Source organism: Rhodnius prolixus, unplaced genomic scaffold (assembly GCF_049639745.1).
Source record: "Rhodnius prolixus isolate KJV_2025 unplaced genomic scaffold, Rpr scaffold_2, whole genome shotgun sequence".
In the NCBI taxonomy this organism is placed as follows: domain Eukaryota; kingdom Metazoa; phylum Arthropoda; class Insecta; order Hemiptera; family Reduviidae; genus Rhodnius; species Rhodnius prolixus.
In genome coordinates, this window is record NW_027411592.1 from 10,720,096 (window position 1) to 10,736,813 (window position 16,718).

Genomic DNA, 16,718 nt, shown 5'->3' on the forward strand with positions numbered 1-16,718 from the left:
TCAAGAAGGAAGCGATTGTAGGCTGGCACAGGAAGTAAGCAAACTATTAATGGAGAGCGGAACGGTTTTTAACCAGGAACTGAATGTAATTTTCTTTTCTTGATATCCAATCAGAGAAATGGAAAGAGTATTTAACGGACAAATCCTAGGATGTGTGAATGACAGGACCTTATGTAATACCTGGATTGGGAGGGCAGTGTAATTCGGGGGGCCACTGCTGCCAGAATTAGAGCTTTATTAATGTTGGTTTATCGTAAATATATCCAGAAAAGCAATGGATTTGGAAGTTTTGGGCACTTCAAACTTAAGTAATTAATGGAGAAAAAGCGAAGCACTAAACTCATCTCTTCTAGTTTATCATCCGTTCTGAATTCACAAACCCACACTCCAGAAACAATCAAACCAACACACACACACACACAAATAGCGGAAGTACTTGCCACTGACAACTTTAGCATCAACTTCCGCTGCCTCCTCTTCCACCACCTCAAAAACTTGATCCATAATTTAGGCCGTAATATTTCTTTCTTGACATTTAGCCCAATTATTCCAAGTTAGCTGCCCAATTAGTGATGCTTTGCGTAGAGGCTTTTCTCCATTTTTTTTTACCCTTCCATAAATAAGGCAATTATCTTCAATAAGTGAAGAAACCCTTTTTCACTTTCTATAACCGGGTATAACAGGAAAGTACTGAGATCTTGATTTTGGAATATTCTTTAGAGACTGTTTGTTCGCATAATTACTCAAAAACGATCTATAGCAGGAAACTACGACTGCCTAAATCAATTTGCTCACATTACGAGATACGGCAGCCATTTAGCGATCAAAAACCCTAATTTTTGGTTTGCGATTTTCTCAAAAATGACTCCAGTAGTTCGAATAGAATGTATGGATTGTAATTTTGGAAACAGCATGAGGAGAAAGTCGCGTAAGGGTTCATACAAGATTTTTGCAGCATCCGACTAAATTTTGTGTTTTGGTTTGAAGAATAACAACAAAATGCACAGCCGCATAGAATTATGTTACAAGATATACACCAGAGAGGCGGTGTCAATTTGCACATGAACTAGTCGGTTTAGATATAAAGGTTTGTATGTTGGTCCCTAATTCCCTAGAGTATCATAAAGTATGCCCTTCTACCTATAGCCAGCCAGCCAGACAGCCCTAGTACTTCGGGTCATGTTTTAAGGAGTCGGTTGAGTTCCCTGGAGAGATTCCCGCACTCCCGACAGTAGTTCTGTACCAACGACTGTAGCCTGTACACCTCCACAACTACCATTTCTTCTTCCTGCCTGGCGGTCTTCCGTTTTCCCTTTTGAATTCGTTACACTTGCCCCAGTCGTACTTTTCAAGTTTCAGCTAGTCCATTCACTCTTATCCTTAATGTTTCTCCATCCTGCTCTTTCCTCCATGCTAAGAAAGGAAAGCTCCTCTACCCTCTCTCTCGCTGGCTCTTTTTCAAGCACTTCCTCCACCAGTACAAGGAGTTGGTATCTCTTCACTTTCTATCTGCCTCTCCCGCTCCTTGAATTATCCACTCTTCTCAAAGTTTGTGTTGCTTCTTACGCTCCACAGCTTGTACCCTTGATTGATGATTCTATTTCTCATTACGATTCCTTTTGGTTCCCTTTTAAATTTTCTTCACAATATATTTTTTTTCCCGGCCAGAATTTCTTCTCAATATTTCCTTTTAAAAGCTCTTCAACTTGTCTATCTCTTCGAAGCAATGAAGCAGCCTTGAATAGGCATTCAACCATTAACGCTCTCTTTGTATAACTTGTAAAATCTACATTCACCTCATTGCTCTCTCTTATTAACGCCCAGATTATCATTCCCAATTAGCCATACTAACTAAATACTGCACTAAATAGAAAATCAAAATTAACCACGAGAAGACTAACGCCATACTCTTTACTAAAAGCAGCCCCTTTCTCAACAGACAAATCAGACATATCAATACTGCAATCCCAAGGTCTAATCCCGTCAAAGTAGCTCGGCTTAACTCTGCACAACATTCTGACCTTCTCTGTACACATTCAGGGCAAAGTAAATTCTGGTAATCTGTCTACAAGAATACTTTTTCCTTTTAATCTTCAATTTAATTTAAAATTTTTTGTGATTGTACGAAGCATGCGCAGGGGTTCCAAATTTTCGTCAGCTGTTTTCATCAGAAATCAAACTGAATTGTGATTGATCAGAGCGTAGAACCAAACCATTTAATATCAGTTTAAAACATAATCATTACCATTGCTTGCTGCAGAAAGATTTCAAACTATTTCTTTATAATTTTTCGGATATGTGCAAAATAATAATTGAAGTGTTCCAACAGAACCAAATTCTAAATCTAATTCTAAGCAGTATTTGGATCGCACATGCGCAATAAATAATCACGAAACGATTGGCTTCTGATCACAAATTGCCTGATAGTATACAGTTCTATCGTTGAACTCTATGTTTATCATTATTCCAAATTATTTAATTTAATGATTGCTAATACACATTCATCTTCTTTTATGTAAAATCTTTTGTCAACTCCATCTTTAAAACGAACACCAGCAAAAACGTTCTTATAATACTTCCAATTACTACTTCATCACGTCACTTTTTGTAAATAAACTTGTTCCTATCACCGACTGGTCCAGAATACAAACTTATAAACATTGTTGAGATATCACCAGCAAAAGAAGGTGCGGCTAATATCTTGAGTCGTCAATTAATCCTAATCTTTTGGATTATTTTTACAATCTTTTTCACTCGAATTACTTTATTGGTATTAAGATAAGAACAAATTGTACAAAGTCACATAAGAAAAAAGAGCGAAGGAGAATTAATCTAAATTGTTAATAACTTTGTCACTCGTCAATACATCCTTCTTCTTTTTTTTTTAAATTCCAACACGGGGAGCATTAATAAAGTATTAGAGAAGAATGGCATTGACTGCCAACAGTAATCAATTACCCGGGACGATCGTTTTCAGTCAATAGGGCAGGATGGAGGGGGTAGCATGGCTCATCAATAAAAGAAGAAATAAAAAAGGGGTACAGTTTCTATAGAAATGGAAACTTGGATGGCTGGAGAGAGAGAGGAATACATTAGCGAACTGGGCGGCGGAGGGGATGCAAAAGTGGCAGTAACAAATAACGGTTTGGGGGTGGGAGCACAACTAGTCTCCGCCTTCATAGTTAACATGTTTTATCATGCAAACAATGGTGAAGGTCCACCGAACCTCATTGGTGGAAACTAGACCATCAATTAAACCGCTTTCACATGATCAAAAAATAAAATAAAATAAAATCTGGTATGTACTATACTTACACGACACTTCCTTTAACCACAGAGTGTTTAATTTAATTTTCTTGAAACGCTCAAAAATTTTGAAATCTTATTGAAGGCTCGTTTGAAGACTCGTTATGGACACCCAGTGCTTTTTTTCCAGTTCACTGCCGGATCGTAGGAAGAAAAGTCTAGGGCCAGCAGTTGGATTTGAACCCATTTAGAAATTCAGAACGCTAACCGCTGAAAAAAATACCTTCTCTCTTAGCTTGAATACTATGCAAGTTCACTTAACAGTACACTTCCTAAAGAGGTTATTTTATCTGCCTCCAAACACATCCGATTATGTCCTATGCCTGGAAACTTCCATCCCACCATTGTATGGCTACACTCTTAAAATGCACATAAGACTAAATCCGTAAAGTATTAAATCAATCACCAAACAGACTCGCTAATTTTTTAGCCAATGTAATAATAGAAAAGAAAATATCCTGGTACAAGCGCATTAAAGATTTAGGTGATCAGTTTCAAATAGAAATTAACAAAGAAATTCTCAAAACATTCCAGCCTGAAAACCTAGTAAATAAACTTGAATTAAATAATAAAGTGGAAATGCTAACCAGCGTTGATAAAAGTGAATTTCATAAATTATATTCAAAACTAGATCCACACCAAGCAGAATTTTATATCCACAATAATGCAATAAATCTATACAGTAAATCTCTTATATTAAAAGCTAGAGGAGAAACTGTTAGACTTGAACTACCAACCATGGAGTAGGAATAGGGTATTTACGTGTTCCTTGTGCAATTCTAAATGTCCCTGAAGATACTGTTCACTTCCTAGGAATATGCCCAATTCTAGGGGAATTTAGAAAGGCATGTTTTGGTCAAATAACATTAAATCAAGAGGAGGTGGTCAATTTATTAAATAGTACCAACTGGACAACACTCGCCAAATACCTACAGTTATTAAATATCGGAAGTTCCTGGTTGAGCATTTCCAACATAACAATTAAATTAATTGCTGTATGAATAATAAATAATGTAATAGTAAAGCTAAGTATGAATTAAATTAAATAACTTAAAGTAGGCAACTCGACAGACGGCAAAAGCCATTGTCTTGTACGCTTTTTTTTTGTAAAACTCAATTGTATTTATGTAATTTGTAAAAAAAAAGCATTTATTCATTCATTCACTTAACAGTACCTTGTATGAAGATTCAGTACCATAAAGTATTAAAATGGTTCTTTAATACCGTTTCAATTCAAAAGCTTACTGCCAATTCCGATAGAGACACTAATAAACCGGATATCAACGAACAGCTTCCGGTGATCGATCGTTTTTCGAGTTTATCCTGAGCTCGAACCTCACAGAACTCGCACATTAAATGTTATGCATAAACCATTTTTCGGAGGGGGGAGACTTAGAGAAGCACAATATTTCCGGAAATCAAAAACTTGACACATTTCCAATAGTTTTTTTTTGGCCTAGAGCAGTAAGACAAACAAAAAATAACCTTACTGTTCAATCTATAGGTAACATTAAAGGCTTATTTCTCGCATAATTTTAATAAATTTTCTTTTAACCAGATTATCGTTACCGGAAATAAAAAAAAAAAAAAAACTGTGACCAAGTATACGTTAAGTAAACGTTAAGACAACTGGGTAAAGAACTCTCCGCGGCTATTCTTGACAACTTAGAATCTTCTGTTAATCCTATTGAACACTAAGCCGTTGTGTGGACACATCGATTTACATCCTGTTATAAAGCCTTTCTCTGCATCATATTAATCTCTAAAACTGACATTTTGAAATTGTAACTTTCTTCTACAAAATAATGTACCAGAATATTTGCGTTTTGTTTTTTTCATCCAATTTGGAAGTCCTTTAATCTATGAATGGCAATGATTTATGCCCGCTGTTGTCTAGAGGAATGATCGAACAAAGCCTTAATTTCTCTTCCACTCTAATTTAGCTGTTGCTAAAAATTCCACACCTCACACAAACTACTTATTTGCGATTTAGAAGGAGTAAGTAAAGCTTTTTCTTTTTTTTTCTTCTTCTTTCCATGTTTCATTTCCTGTTTAGATTGCAAACGGCAAAATGGCGACTGACAAGGCAGCTATCCTTTGAATAATTCTAAAAGGCAGTGTGCTCCTCTTTTCTTCTAGTTTGCCTGTTGAATGATTGATCAGAATAGAGTGGCGAGATGTTGGTCCCAATGTCCCTCGACACTTATCCTTTTCCAAAAGGAAGTTCAACACTGCTTCAGTTCTTCACTTCCTTTATTTCCGCTTTTCTGCTAAATCATTTCTATATTTAAATATTTCAACAGAATTTAACTTGGTGTGATTTATGTTACGTCAAATAAATCTTATGTGTAAGACTTTCAGAAAGGTAGTAGTTTTAGATTCACTAAAAGTTGTAAAGTTTTACTTACTCTTAACCCACGCCGGATAAATTAACAACTGTTATGTAGTAACTGTTTCCCAGAAAAACCTGAAGAACTGAGTAAAATCACTCAGTTAGCTTGCACCTATCGTTTGTTAGATGTTGACAAAAAAATCTTAGCTCAGGATGGCATAAATCCGTAACATAATCTGTTGAAGTAGGTGTAAGAGTTAGAAAGGAGAACATGAAGTAAATTCTAGAGGTTCAGCTACTTTCAGGAGTGCCAAGAGGTGCTAAAAGTACTCAGTTTAATGGCCAAGGTAGAGAGCCACTGACATTGAGATCATTCAAGACAATGAGGAGACTAGAAATATTGGTGAAGAAAAGCTGTCAGTCATTTGCTGGCTCTACTAGTATCCTGTAAAACCGTAATAACTGCCTGTGAGGAGGTCATTGTAAGGTGATTGTTAAGAAAATATACTCTGTACTGTTGCACTCCAAGATATCCGTAGGCTCGTAACGTACCCACTAATTATATATCCTCAGTAAGAAGATAGACGATCTAAGAAGCTTCCTGCCATGGGGACTCAAGGAAACACATTATTTCTGTTATTTTATTCGTCTTAGCACGCATATTGATTGCATATCTGACCAATTTTGGACTTTCTACCATCATCAGAGAAATAATCAGTTTGGTGACTAGACAGTAAGTGAAGTGCATGATCCGAACACTGTGAAGGTCAAAATTTCCACGCCAAACTTATTTAAATTAAATTTATTGCAGTTAGTACTCGAGTATATGGGCAAACATTGCATTGAGAAGAGTAACACATTTAAGTGAAAGTGCTTATCAAAACAATAAATTAATATTAATTATTGACCAGGAATTGGTGGGAGCCGGGAGAGTGCTGGAAGGTCCCCATTTGGAAATGAAAGTTGTTGCCAGAAGTTGGAATGGAGTTCCCCGCGCCTGTAAATCTGTGAGTGGACTGAAGGTGGTAATTTCTGTCCCACTCCTGCTCCAGCAGCCTCCAGAATCCCCTACATGTGGTAGCGGGGAACTCTATAACTTTATCATCCTAAATACATTAACACCCTTCCCGTATTGGTGCAGTATCCTGCAACAACTTCCATCGGACTGCATACTCTCTGTGTTCAGGCCACATTATGAGTTTTGGAGTGGACTGTACCCGAAGTTAAATTATAATTTAAAATATTAAAATAAATTCTATAAGAGCTACAGTCTATGCTGTTTGCTGCCTAACAGCAAACAAAAAAGTTAAACTTTGCACCTTGTTGCTGTGCCCAGCAACAAGAGTCAGTACTCAGTAGTAGTACGGTGCCAGCCACATACGAGCAGACATCAGGGCTTAGTCGGAGTATTGTTTACCTCGCCTATCCCTTGCTCAATTTCTTTGCATTGTCTTATACTTACGTTTTGTACAATTACAACGTTTATGATTATACTTGTACAATTACAACGGTTATAATTATATTTGTGCAAGTACAACGTCTTTTTTATTAATTTGCAAATCAAGAACAAAATAGTGAGTGCAAGTGCGGTAGTGGAAGGCTCGAACGTTTCCGCCTACGATAACGCCTCGTACATGTACGTGAGCAGTTCCGGCGTCCAGCAGGCGCATACCTACGATTATCGTCCGTAGAGAAGCACACCATATATAGCCAGCGGCTTAGCCTAATGGTAGCGTGAGCGACTGCTGACACTAACGCTTCACACCGCAGGTTCGATTCTCACCAGCATTAAATCGGTATTTAGACTTTTTTACTTTACTTTTTATTCCATAAAATAATTATTTTCACATTTTTATGTTTTGGGCATCCATTCCAACCTTATAATTTAACTTCAATTATAATTATAAGTGCTAAGTGGTAATTGTGGTCATTTTCTCTGTATTTAAGGACCCTCCAATCCCCATTGGGCCTACCTTCTTTAAACAGGGTGCGGAAATAGTAAGGTTCCGCACGGAACCCTATCACGCCCCGACACTCTGATTATTAAATTAACTGCTTCTGTACAAACTTATTGCCAGGTTTAGTTAAAACCAGCCATTTTCCATTTTATTAAAACCTACAATTGATTATTTTGTATAACTTATTTAGTTGGTTGTTTCTAATACACCGAAATTCTTATATCATCTGGTTTGCAAAGAATACGATGGCTAATCTAGTGTTGCGCAAAGGGCGACAATTTGAAGTAAATTGATTAGACCGTTTGTGTAAATAATGTTTATATTGAAACGATAATATAAATCTTTTCATTGTTGATTTTAGGATTTGACTAGCTGCCGCCTCCATCAAGCTGTGGGCTTCAGTAATCCAATTAAAAACTACCGCCTCAAGCCTCTAAAGTTTATTTCCTTTGTTACATCCTGCCTTCACCTCTCTATTTCCGTCAGACTAGTTATTCGTCTTACTAACTGTACGATGACAACCCATTAAAACTTTTTTGCATACGATTCGGTCGTTCCAACAGCCCAATGATTCTTATTTATTACTTTATATGCTCTGGAATTCTGCAAATACTTCTAGAAATCCTTCTTAAGAGCATTTACCGATTGACCTTAAACTATTATACTTTGGCTATTTTCTTGTATTTTCAAAAGAGAGGCTGCAGTATCCAGCTGAACTTGAATCCGGTTCTCAGTTTCTGGGTTCAAAGCGTTCCAATGCCATTAGCGTTTCTTATAAGTCCAACAAACTATTTATTCCCTTCCCTTTGCAACGTCACAAATACAGGTGGGTTTCGCTTATTGTTTGTTGAATTCCCTTCACCCAAATTTCATCTATCACTAACCTCCAGTTATTATTTTCAGCTAATTTTATTAATCAGAATTTTGTTTAGATGGTAATTAATAATTATTCTTCAAAAATTGGGACTCATTAAAGAAAATAATCGATACGTTTTCGATACTTTCTTCTTACGAATATTTTAGGACATAAAATTAAAATTATTTGTACTTGTAGCCTTTTAAAAATTACCGAAGTTACAACAAATTACTTAAGAAAAGTAACGTGCCTGCGACAGACTAGAAAGTTCGCTAAGTAATGAAGTTGATGGGAGGCTAAATTGATTTCTTAATACACATTACTTCTTACCTTAGTAATACCTTAAGCCATTTCCCTCTTTCTTAAGTAGAAGATGATTAAGGCGAAGTGGAAGCATTTTAGACATAAGAGGTTTACAAAATATATTAACAGAACGGTATGAACTTACTAATATACTAAAAGATAGCGTCTTTCATTTTTTTAAATTAAATTTGTATGGTATTAATTTTAATTACAGCAAAAGATCAATTAGAAATATTTCTACAGCTTTTATTTTCTAATTTTTAATTAATTAATTTGTTTACCATTTACAAATCTTATTACTCGAAGAAAACGTTTTTTAAACAAGAGTATATAGTACTATCTTACAAACTAAAAAGCCTAGCACTTTCATTTGACAAATTTCGTTTCGAATAGTATATTTAAGAAGAAGAGATTCAGGCACTCAGATGAACAGAAAGATTTCTTACTTAGTCCGCAACTCATCAACTTTGCGGTGTTGGGGTTAGTTTCTTGTAATCTTGATTTCGGAGATGGGGGCGATTGGCCCACAGTCCCCCGTAGTGGTGAATGGAGGGATTGCCTCCTTTAGGTATCTTGCCCTGCTCGTACTTCGAGGCGGTCTGATGGCCTGACCCATTCAGGATTGTGCACTGTTGTTCATTTATACCACGCGGTGTGCAGGGGGCACCACGAGCAGGCGATCAACTTCACCCCCCCCCCCATCAATATTTTCTATTTTCCTGTCAGTGAAAAAAGAAAATAATAAATAAATAAGCATTTCTATCGCACAATTCACAATTCACAATTCTTTTTTTCATCCATAATAATTTGCTACAATATATTTAAATTACTTTGCCATGTTAGCTCTCTCTTAATTTCAAAAAGAAGGAAAATAATTTAAACTTTAAAAATATAGATTTAGTCGAACACATTGATTAACTTTAACTACCTGTTAAACAGTTTGTTGTACTTTATTTCACTTTAATTAAAATATTATACTAAATAAACAGTTAAAATAAATTAATGGAGATTTAGTCATGCGTGACCCAAGTCATCATTGGCAGGTAATCACAATTCCAGAGTTCGTGATTTAAGTTGCAGGTATAAAAACAGAAGTGCCCAACTTGTAAAGAATAAATTTCTCTTAAATGATCAATTATGCGTTAAAAACAAGAAGAATATTAAAAATGATTTTATTCATTTTCGACACGAAACAATCAAATAGGAAAGAGAAAATTGGAATTAATATTTTATTAAACAAATTCAATGAAGAATTTTTAGCATTTTTAATTTCTATTAATATTTGTAGAGGCCAAGTAAAATTTCATAAATAAAAAAAAAATATTTGGGGGATCAAAATGCGCAGAAACTTTTCATTTCGATTAAGTCCCATAAGAGGACTTCAACTTAGCGATCACAAACCCTCAAGTGGAAGTTATTACTTCACTAAAAAGTTCTCTTCACCCCTCCATTTTTCGTAAAGTTCTTTAATAAAGTACTGCAGGTCCTTTTTTTTTTAGTACTGACTTACAAATCAGATTCGCCTGCAATCACTTCGTAAAAATATTACAATTTCTTAGGCTCCCTTATCTGAACGGGTATAAAATCAACACCACGCAGGGAATCAATCACAGAACGCTAGTGTTTTAGGGATTTGAAACGGAAGTAACAAAGGATGCTGGAACATTTGAGAATGAAGGAATGTTTAATGCTGTACCTTAAGTTAGACAAGATTACTTTTTTATTCTAGAAATATTTTATAAAGAAAAGTTAGGATTTGTGTATTTGAAAGTCGTATATCTATTACAGCCATGCTCATTGGACAAAAAATATGAAAAAGTTCAGCACTAAACATTATGTACAGGAAAATAAACTCTCGTGAGTTGAGTGAAAAAAAAATGAAAACGAAAGAATTTTCCTTATAGGGCGGGCAAGGGATTATCTGATGTATCTCCAATATGGCAATCTGTTAAAGCGCTTTGATCTTCGTAGAGGCCCATCTTAGCAATTCATTTAAAATTTCATTTAATATTAAAACACTTTTCTCTCTATATTTTAATAAAACTCCAGAGTGCTATAATTCTTTATAAAAATAAAAATAAAAGCTGATGCGAAAACATACTTTCTCGCGATGGTAATTTATGCTGACATTTGTAAGAATTATTTTTGAAAAGAATTTCAATTTATTCAATAGAGTGGCCTTCCTCTAAAATTATTTCCTTCAAATTTTGAAATATTTTTACTTATTTAATTCCGAATGATGGTATTCAGGTCACGAGGAAGGTAGAAACATGGTTATTTTTTAAACAAAATCAGCGCCATGTGTTGGACGTAAAAACATCACAAACTATAAAAATATTTTGCAATTCTATTTCAATGTTACCGATTGCATTGTTAAATAGAATGTTCATAGATTGCGATGTGCAACAAATACCCCTTTATACACCGGCTACAACGTTAACTGCTTCCTTCACGTTATATCAAAATGACGCATTTGCGCAATACTGCTGTATTCGGAAGTGCCTACGTATTGCACATGGAACGCGAGTCGTCAGACAACCTGACATATTTAAAGAATCTACGACTGTTCAATCAAGATGCAAGCTTCTTTCTTAAATAAGCCCGGTCTAACGTCTTCCAGCAATTGAGAATTTGGAGAAGCGAGTATTATAATAAAATATTACAATGTTAGAAACAGGTACTAGGTCAATGAATACAATGTATACACAATAGGCCGACAAGTCTCGCAAGTAGAGTTTTAGAAAAAAAGGAAAAATACAAAATCTTGATTAGTTTTGCTGGAATTTCCGTAATTTCTGTTTCTAACATTGTACATTAATGCCAAGCGTACATTATACATATTAGGTCGGCTGGTTTTGGAGGTAGAGGTTTAGAAAAAAGGGAAAAATACAAAATCTTGATTAGTTTTGCTGGAATTTCCGTAATTTCTGTTTCTAACATTGTACTTTAATGCCAAGCGTACATTATACACATTAGGTCGGCTGGTTTTGGAGGTAGAGGTTTAGAAAAAAGGGAAAAATACAAAATCTTGATTAGTTTTGCTGGAATTTCCATAATTTCTGTTTCTAACATTGTACATTAATGCCAAGCGTACATTATACATATTAGGTCGGCTGGTTTTGGAGGTAGAGGTTTAGAAAAAAGGGAAAAATACAAAATCTTGATTAGTTTTGCTGGAATTTCCATAACTTCTGTTTCTAACATTGTACTTTAATGCCAAGCGTACATTATACATATTAGGTCGGCTGGTTTTGGAGGTAGAGGTTTAGAAAAAAGGGAAAAATACAAAATCTTAATTAGTTTTGCTGGAATTTCCATAATTTCTGTTTCTAACATTGTACTTTAATGCCAAGCGTACATTATACACATTAGGTCGGCTGGTTTTGGAGGTAGAGGTTTAGAAAAAAGGGAAAAATACAAAATCTTGATTAGTTTTGCTGGAATTTCCATAATTTCTGTTTCTAACATTGTACATTAATGCCAAGCGTACATTATACACATTAGGTCGGCTGGTTTTGGAGGTAGAGGTTTAGAAAAAAGGGAAAAATACAAAATCTTGATTAGTTTTGCTGGAATTTCCATAATTTCTGTTTCTAACATTGTACTTTAATGCCAAGCGTACATTATACACATTAGGTCGGCTGGTTTTGGATGTAGAGGTTTAGAAAAAAGGGAAAAATACAAAATCTTGATTAGTTTTGCTGGAATTTCCATAATTTCTGTTTCTAACATTGTACTTTAATGCCAAGCGTACATTATACACATTAGGTCGGCTGGTTTTGGATGTAGAGATTTAGAACAATGGGAAAAATACAAAATCTTGATTAGTTTTGCAGGAATTTCCATAATTTCTGTTTCTAACATTGTACTTTAATGCCAAGCGTACATTATACACATTAGGTCGGCTGGTTTTGGATGTAGAGATTTAGAACAATGGGAAAAATACAAAATCTTGATTAGTTTTGCTGGAATTTCCATAATTTCTGTTTCTAACATTGTACTTTAATGCCAAGCGTATATTATACACATTACGACGGCTGGTTTTGAATGTAGAGATTTAGAAAAAAAGTACTGACGATTATCAGTATAGCAAATACGAAAAAATAGTCTTTCTAAACTATTTCACGAAACCATAATATTCAAAAAAGTGTTGTTAAATATGAGAGAATATTCAGCGCATAGAAAAACTGGTCTGTCGATGTAAGACATTTTGTGAGATGGTCGTTCATATTCACTCAGTGTGAAAATCACATTAACTTCTATGAAGTTGTTGGTGGGGAGAGAATCGCTTACAAATATTGAAAGAAAAATATATCAAAACGTAAAAAAAAAAAATCTTGAATTGAGCAATGGTCAAATAACGTTGGCTGTCAAAATGGATGACAAATGTTACACTCTGCGCTGGAAATAAAATATAAAATGGTTGAACTCACGGTGGGGATGGCGCGGAAGTCTTAGAAAAAGTTACTTTTACATTATTACGGTATAGCACGCTAGACAGACCCAGAGTTATACTATTCTACAATATTTTACATGTCTAGTCATGCATAGATATGACTGTTTTAGGTTAACATTCTGCGGATTTGATTTTACTGTCAAACACTCATTAAAGTTACATTTGGATCAATTTGTTCGCTTCGAAATTTATTCAAAGAAATGGATTTACTGAATTACGATTAAATGCATGACCATATTATCTTATCGCTCTGACTTATTATTGAATTTCTCTTCTGAAGAATACCTTCTGCTCTTGAAGCAGCCACATTGTGACCCAAGTCGTGAAATTTCTTTTGATTAACAAATTTTTGCTTACGAAGTTTTTTGCATTTTTAAATACTTCTAATTATGAACAATGATGAGACATTCTCAGTTCTGTGCAAAATCAGGCCAACATCTCCCGTTGCTAAAACACGATCGTCTTTCTTGATGGCTGTACCAAAAACAAAGCACACAATGGAAAACTACTTCAGTTCAAAATTTGAATATAAAGCCACACCCTTCTTTACTAGTCTTAACTCGATGTTCAAACAGTCAATTTTTGTGATATTCTTTCTTCTCCTGTCCCTGCAAAGTATCTATACTTCAAGAAGAAGCATCAGTTCCATCTTTCAACCAGCTATACATTTCCACTGCTAACCCTAGACGTTGCTACGAACTACCAACAACCGTCAAGACATTCACAGCTAAACCAAGATATACTCTATAAAAACTATTTTGTAAATCGCTTGTTTTTGATCTGTTGTGTTCGTCTGATGCCTGGACGATTGAAAAAGTTGGTAAAGGTTCTTGCATTTACACGTTCTTCGATTGGGCGCATATTACAGCTTAAAGTTTAGGAAAGGTAAGTTAGCCCACTTCCTGGTAGAACGTAATAGAAAAAATAAAATTTTTTAAAGGTTATGAAACTTAATTTTTCCTACAGTCTTGCCGAAAATAAATATTCACACATGGTTTCGAGTGCTTCTTGTGACTTACTGGAATTAACTTAATATTGCTTTAAATTAGATTAGACAATAGTACATGCACAAAAATCAGTTTAGATCAAATCGATTTACTTATTTCTACCGAAATAAACAAAAATGAAAAAATACGTTTTTTTTAATTAATCATACGTAATGAATCATAAGTAAATTCAGCCTATATTGTTTGCAGATAAAAAAATCATAATCATTACAGTTTAAGAATTTTTTGTATGTTTAGCCTGAATTAAATGTAATTTTTTTCGTACTATAGGTAGATGAGATATTACGCTTTGAACGTATCGATTTGTTACAATAATTGTTGACCAGAGTAACCATAGTAACGTTGTTTACATTATTTTCAGTTTGTTTTTATTTAAAATTTATAATTTAAATTCTGTTCCTTTTTTTAACCTTATAAAATACTGTACTCGTATGTAAATAATTTGGAAGGTAGTGTTTCTATAAAGGATTATATCATTCACTAGTCACACAAATAACTATTCTCATCCTCGAATCATTTCAGCCCTTGCTGAAAACCTCACAGGATAGAACGTAATGACAAAAAAAAATTGGGTTCTGAGAACAAAATAAGCTTGAAAAACTTAAAACAAAGAAGGTTGTTTTGCCTCGAATTCGGTGCCATCTTCAGACTTGTCTCTAAGAAGATAGTTACATATGTATGTACATATTTATTTCTATTACAGGATACATAAAATACATCCACCAATCCATTGAAGTCTCCACTGGAGTATTAGTGGATGCTGGAATATCTCTAAAGAGATTCTAAATTTATGGAATTACGCTGGCATTACAAATAAACAATCAAAATATACTTTGCCCGGCAGGTTTTTTGTATGGAAATATGATTAATGCCCTACTTTGGCCTACTTTCATTAATAAAAAACGAATCCTCATTTGTATAAGCAAAATATATTTATATTTCTTGACATTGTCGTTAAGTTGACATTTAACTTCTTCATCTGCATTAACCGATATATTTAAATATAAATAGAAGTAAGGATATTTATGTGAAGTTGATGGTTAATCTATGCTGATGGGAACATAGATTCATGACTCCAATGGGGGAAACATGATTGATTAATTCATGTACCTAAAGCAACTTGATTAATATTGATTGTTGATCTCTCGTATGTTATCATTCGTACATTACTCTGTACCATGTATTCGAGTACGCAGTACTGTTGTCATACTAATATATAGTTTATTATGGTACATAATATTGATGTTATGCATGTTTGTACATAAATATTCACCAATTCTCAACTAATTATTATGCATTTACTATGAACTCATTCAAAATTACAATTTCATAAGAAAAGTACTGAATTTAAGTTGGGATTTAGGGTAAATTCATTCTGAAACTAGTTCTGGTGTTCATTTAAAAAATAAAACTAAGTAAAGCAAATTTATTTCACCTTACAAAAAAAAGTTGTTATTTTCCTTAAACGGTTTTGAAACTAGGCTATTAACAGCTCTTAAAAGTTCATAGATTTTGGTAATATCTTAATGAAATTCAATTTCTTACAGCAGAAAGGGAAACTAAACAGTTTAAGAGACTAGAAAAGACAATTTTGAGGTATTTAGGTTTGATTCATCAAATTTTGGAATCTTTTTATTCATGTTCTAATGTGCTGTGAACGGATTAGTTTGTAAATAATAAGTATCTTGAGGTCTTCATAGAAAGTACCGTTTAGAAAAGAAAACTGAAGATTCGTCTGAGAACTGTTGAATTGAAGGGCTGAATTCTTTTGGACGTAGGACTCAGGACTGTTTGGGGATTCCCAAGGATTCCCCGTACAATCAGTTATATTAAAACGTCCAGGAAGTTGTCCTCATCGCCAGTTGTGTCCTTCTTTTTTTCCAGTTATGTGCGTGAGTTCCAAAACAGTCTACAATCCTGAGAGCTGACTTAGTTGTATGTCCTGGTTGTTTTTATAGCCGAACTTGCTCATCGCCTTATTGTCAGTGTAATTTGGCCATAATGCTTTCCCCTAATCATTTAGTGATTAGACCGATGGTTGTGCGAATTTTGGGAGGCTGTTAGAGGATTAGGATAGCGGATGTGATGTAAGCAAACGGCAGAGGTGTTTGAGGTATAAATGTAGGATGGAACCTAGGATGCTGCTTTGCAGGATATTCCAATTAGGAGAGTTTTCATCGCTGTATACGAATACAGTGGGTTTATCTATCTACCATGTTACTCTGTAAGAAAATTATGAATCAAGAAGTTATCTTTGAAAAACCTTTCCATATTCGAACCTAGGAGAAAAAGTTATCTCATTATAAATGAAAAATTAACTCGTGGCCTCTAGAATTTGAAACCTCATACGCATTTTTTTGAGCGAATCTTCTATCCAAATGAATGATGTGACAATGCGCTTTACGTTATTCATTCTTTCACTTAACGATGTAATAAGTTGTTTAGAGTACTTGCTCTTATAGTTTTTCAGGTTACAAAGAGATCTAGGGCACTGGAATTT

The 16,718-nt window shown here is 34.5% G+C and overlaps 1 protein-coding gene and 1 long non-coding RNA gene across 10 annotated transcripts in view; both read left to right on the forward strand.

Annotated features, from left to right (window-relative positions):
- LOC141450413 (uncharacterized) overlaps nt 1–16,718 on the forward strand; it is a 645,025-nt gene that overhangs the window by 87,818 nt on the left and 540,489 nt on the right. Inside the window, exon 1 of one of the 9 annotated variants that reach the window (XM_074120842.1) lies at nt 6,908–7,434. The exons of the other annotated variants lie outside the window; for them this stretch is intronic. The gene's annotated coding sequence lies outside the window, so the exon portion shown is untranslated. Of the gene's footprint in view, nt 1–6,907; nt 7,435–16,718 lie in introns of those variants that run through there. 9 annotated transcript variants of the gene reach the window in all.
- Nucleotides 14,547–14,894, forward strand: LOC141448921 (uncharacterized). Its single transcript, XR_012455260.1, has 2 exons — nt 14,547–14,667; nt 14,741–14,894. It is a non-coding gene; the product is annotated as an uncharacterized lncRNA (long non-coding RNA).